The sequence below is a fragment of the Microtus ochrogaster genome (assembly GCF_000317375.1).
Source record: "Microtus ochrogaster isolate Prairie Vole_2 chromosome 14 unlocalized genomic scaffold, MicOch1.0 chr14_random_1, whole genome shotgun sequence".
Classification (NCBI taxonomy): Eukaryota; Metazoa; Chordata; class Mammalia; order Rodentia; family Cricetidae; genus Microtus; species Microtus ochrogaster.
Window position 1 is genome coordinate 14039661 of NW_004949096.1, and position 6000 is coordinate 14045660.

Here is a 6000-nt window from a genome sequence, read left to right on the forward strand (position 1 = left end):
GGGTTAGAAATAATAAACCCATGAGTGAATTTCTTTTGAGTCCTCTAAAGCTCTATCCTCGACAAGAGATTTTATCTACATGTACTTAATAACATTTTATATTTTTGTTGTCCCTTTAATAGCTTGGTATGATCTTCTCAGGAAACATAGCACCTATTGAATCCTCTCTGGTTCTTTTCATTTCCAATGCCTTGGCTTAAACATTAGGTCTTGCACACACTAGGTAAATTCTTACTAATAAACAGCACCACCTGTCCTCCATTCACTATTTATTTCCAGATACCTACGTGACTCATTCCTTCAACTTGTGACTACCTATCAAATATTATCTGAACACTGAGGAAACTTAATCTTATTGCACAAAATGAAGACCAATTTATACATAGGGTAGAAGGATGTATAAGCTGATAGGCAGATACGCCTGTCAGCTAAAGAATAGAGTTTAGAAACCTATGTTGTTGTTTTTTGTGGATTTCTTGGATTTTCTTTACTACTACATAATATCTTTTGCCTATCAATATTTCTAGTTTTCAAATGAAGATAAAGGAAGCAGCCACCTCATTATCCTTCAGAAATGATAACAACAAAATGATCATGCATGGGTTTGGCACATTGCTAAAGCATGAGGGAGCTATTGTTTGCTATTTTCCTTACCAGCTAGGAATCACTTACTATTAAATGAGATTTGAACAAAACAAAAAGAAAAGGGGTTAATGAAACCACTAATATAATAAAAAAACTTAGGAGTACTGAAATACAGTGCCGAGGTGACATTCCAGTTATTGACACTCTAAGCAGTTTTCCTTCCCCCTTTCACACATGATCGAGACTTGACATGGAGATATGATCAGTGAATGAGATCATTGTCCATGCCCCCCTGGTAATTTAGGAGAAATGACTATCAAATTAGTTAACAGACAACAGAACAGACACAGAATTTTCCAGATGAAAATTTGGGAGAGCATATTCATGAAATGTGTACTTTGTAAAGGTCCATGAAATTTTTCTTTCTTTCATGTCATCTGTGTTTTTTCTGGAATATTTACAGATGAAGTATGGTGAGTATAGAGAAAACCTCGTGTGGAAGTTCGGATGGAGAATTTCAGAGGGAAATGATAGGAGGTGACCGAGTTAACAATAGGCCAGTTTCAACCAGTAATTCCTTTGTCTTCTTCATGAGGAGTTTACCCATTTTCTGTTTATGTTCTTAAATTTCTGTTGCTCTAGTTCATGAATATATAAACATTAATTGAAAAATACACAAAAACCTATAGTGCTTGCATATCACCAAGCTATGAACTTCCCTTATATGGATAAATGAATATCCATATCAAATTCATAGATTTTTGATCATCTTTGTGGGTGGGTTTATATTTAAACACATATAAATATTATATATAAAAACAGTAACCATCAAAAATTAGAGACTGAGTTTGGACAGGACTAAGGGTGAGGCATAAATGGGAAGGAAGGGAGGGAACATGGCATTGGTTGGAGTAAGAAAAAGAAAAGAAAGAAAAGGGGATAATGATATAGTTATATTTTTAATTCAAGTTTTTAAATGGATAAAGAAAATTAAAAAAATGTTTGTATGATTAATTCTTCCAAAGTTAACCTTCCAGTCCAGTAACACATTAAAGCTAATTATCAACAAATTTGAAAATAATATGAGATGCCTGAAGTATATGGAATGTGTTGAACAATAAAAAGCAACTCTCAAGCATGGTACAACAACTATGGCTTTAAAAAACTAAGTGCTTGATCAGGAAGAGAGCTACGTGTGTGCATCTCAAGAAAACTGTAGGTTGTTTCTAGAAATAAGTAGCGACATTTTCTAACCAGCAGCTTTGCATACTATAATAAACACTAAAATAGAGGTCACAGAGATCAGTGTCCTATAGTGAGCAGAAATGATTTTTGGCTTAGAAAATGCTAAGAGTGGGTTCTGTCATTTGCTTATCTTGACACCTCCCCACACTGAAAAGATACAATTTTATTGGATTATTTTTGCCAACTTAATGATCTGTTATTATAACCTCAGAGTAAGTAGTATTGAAGAATTAGTGGCACAGTATGGAATGCTAAAATAAGAAACAGTAGAATGTCAACTGTGAATTCAAATGATGTTTGGTTAGTGAAGAAAGGGAGATTTTCGCAAGGGAAAGGAGTTCTTTATTAAATATGCAAAGCAAAAGAATTCAGAATAGAAAAGCTAATAGAGACAGGGCAGCCTTAATTTACATGTCAGCTATAATATCTACTTTATGAAATTATTTATTTGTTATCTCAATGGCATGTCTTAAACTAGTTACCGCAGCAACTGTCACGTGACATGTGACATGTCTCTGAGATACAGACTCTCTGCAAAAAACCAATGCTTCATCAGTATCTCAGAGAACTAGTACCATTTTGGATATTGTTGATGGTGTGAAGGAAAGGCGTTCGCCCTGACTCACAGTCATTTTTCTCTTAATATTCACATTCCTGTAAGAGTGTGAACAGTCCTTTCAGTATTTTTACTCCTATTTATCACTTCACTATCTTTTAAAATCTTAATTACTCAAATATTAGCTTTCAATTAAAGCTGCATGAAATTTCCTATAAATAAAATGTGACTTTTAAAATTAATAACTCTTGAAGATCTTTAGACCCTAGTTTAATGTTCACTCAAGAATACTTCCTGGTATATCCTGGTGCACTAGTACCCATCTTTGAAGATTTGATTACAATGCCAGTTTCTCAGTCCCAAAATACATCAACTGAGTTAGTGTATTTGGAATAAGGCATGTAAGTTTAATCCATCCTCATCAGTTTTCTTTCTTTCTTTCTTTTTTTCTTTCTTTTTTTTTTTTTTGTTGAGACAGGGTTTTACTGTAGCTTTGGAGTCTGTCCTGGAACTAGCTCTTAGAGACCAAGTTGGCCTTGAACTCACATCACAGAGATCTGCCTGCCTCTGCCTTCTGAGTGTTGGGCTTAAAGGCATACACCACCACTGCCCAGCCCAGAGGCCTACTTTTTTAAACGTGGTTTTAAGCTAATGAATTTTGTTACTTTAATTATCCCTTCTGACCACTCAACACAGAAAATAATCACTAACTACTGAAATAATAGTTCAATTATTACTCTTTCTCAAAAATAAATACATCGTTTCTTACCTACAAATAAAATATGTCACTAGTTTTTCACCACTTTCACTTCTGACTCATAGTTCATTTTAAACAACATATTAAACAATTGTGCATGTGCCTGGGGTCTCTTCCTCATCCATGTTGCTGATGAAATTAGTGCAGATCGTTATCACAATTCAACTATTGTGCAAACATATTGGGAGTATGGTATCTATTTTCCTTGTTAGTTTCCTTTAAGAGTTGAAACAGCTAATTGTGTCTATATCCGTGGACCCAAAGTGTCAAAGTGACTACACTGTTTTACATGTGATTTACCAGTATATAGTAAAGATTTAATTACTCATAAAAATACTGGATATTATTGAACATTGGAGTATTATATTTTTACAAGTTCTATGGATGTGGAATATCCCATGAATAAGTCCACTTTGCAGAGTTGTCATCCTATGGATAAGTCCATTTTGCAGAGGAGGGTTTTTGTCTTGGAATAGGATTACTCCCCAAACATACACCTTGGTCTCTAGACAAAGGTGTAGGTGAGCACTTAAATATTGAGCAGCAATTGGAGCCTAAGCACCAGCTGCTTCAAAGAGTGACCCATTTGTTGTAGCAACAATAAGTCAGACTACTGAAGTTATGTCCTTTGTATAAAAGGTAAATTATACAGAAAACCACCTTCATGTCTTCATAAAGCTTCAGCTGGAATAGATATAATCAATATTCAGAACTTTTCTCTTTCTCCATACCTCATTACAATCAACAGATAAAACATCCAATGAGGAAAAAAAACAGAGAGAGAGAGAGAGAGAGAGAGAGAGAGAGAGAGAGAATTTGGCAGGGATAGGAATAGATATGTAATATTGCCAATATCAAATTTTATATTTCCACTATGTTGATGCAGAAGTATCATCTGAGGATATGTATTTGAAGAAAAATCTGGGAAATATAACAATATAACAAGATGATTTAGGGAAAAGACAACAAATCAAATATAACAAAACCAAAACAAAATCATAGAGTTCAACTTTAAAATCTTAAACAAATTCTTCTCTTTTCTCCACATTTTTTACCAATGAAGTAGCTTTCTTAGGTCCATGACTTTATGTTTGGCTTCCTGGCACTACTGCACCTCATCCTAATGTTCTCTGTCTTTAAGATTAAGAAGGTTGTGTAGTTGTCACCTGGTGCACAATCCTAAAAAAGTTTCCATAATCAAAATGCTGCAAACAATTTTCTTATTGCACTCAGAACTATTATCAAAATAATATTAGTAACCAATGGGATGAACTTTCCATTTTCACCATAGACACTTTTCATTGCTCTTTACCCAGAGTGAATGCTCCACCTGCCTTCTACTCTTACTCTACCTGGAATCTGTCACTGTGTCCCGGCAACACACGAGATGATTTTACCTGAAATGATCACTCAGACAGCCCTTTCTGAGGCCTGCTCTGGGTGCATCCTATTTAAAATATCACATACACCCACCTTGTTAGTCATTATATTTTACATATAAATGTTTAAACCATTTTAATATGTATGTTATATTCAGTATATTACTTTTATAGATTTCTCTCATTCTACCAGTATGCAAGTACCATGGGTAGAAATTAATTCTGGGGTTATTTTGCAATGTTGGGTGTTACTCCAAAACCCTAGAAGTACAACTTTAACACAACAACCCTTTTATAATGTTTGGTTGGACAGATGAAACATAATAAATCTGTTATTCTTTTCTTCCTTTCACTAAAAAGTACCCCACTTATTTGTAAGTGCCAGGTAGAGTTTCTTTGGCTTAGATTATCTTAGTGATTTCTAAAACCACAGAACCTTGCAGAATTCTTCCTTTTCTGGTGAATTATGTTCATGCCGCTATGAAAAATGAGTAGTCTTTTAAGTTAATGAAGGGCAGGATCTTTTTAAAACAAAAATCAAATGTCAAAGCTTAGAGAAAGCACATTTCCTCCTTCTGCAAAAGGGTACCCTTGAAACCTATCTCGCTATGGCACAAACAAAAAAGGAAAAAAAAATGGAAAACTTTAACTTCCTGTATATCATGAGATTTGCAGGCTATTAGATTAAATTATCTTGGGTTGCCTGAAGGATGTCTGAGGTAAATGCAGCCATCCCCAAGCATCACTGCATCTAATTCTCAATGCCATGCTTTGGGGAAAATATAAAGAAGTCAGAGAAATGCAGAGAGCTTCGTTCATAGTGATTAAATGCAGAAGCAGACCAGACTGTGAGAGAGATGGATTGAGTTAGAAACAAACAGCCTGAAAAGGCAGATTACTGGGAGGCAGCTTCTTTTTTTCTTTCTTTTTTTTTGAAAATTAGAAGAAAACAAAACAAAAGAGGCTATTATATTAATTGCACAACGTAATATTATTTTAAAAAGCAATCTGGTTTTATACATGAGAGTATGTATTTGAGGAAAAAACAACAATTCCTTCCCTTCTGGGAAAACAACTTTGGAAACCAGCAAAGGCTTTTCTCAATCACTGTTTTGCTTAAGAGGATCCCTAACTGAATCTAGTAGATGCCATGAAAGACCTACACAGGAATAATCGCCTCTCTTGGGCTATCAGGAGATATAACACTTTACTTTCATCTGAGAAAACAAAGTATTACAGATGGATGTGGTAAAATTGTTGTAGGTGAACATGTTTATAAAACTGGGAGAGGGAACACAGGAACTGTACAAAACCTCAGTACATCAAAGCAAAACATTTGAGTTTTATCCATTTTAATGGAAATACAGATGGTTAGTGTTGAAATAAGAGCTGCGGGCTGCTTCCCCGGCACCTGGCCGTCCACACTGCTAGCTTAGCTTATGCCCCGAAATAATTACACGGAAACTGTATTCTTTTAA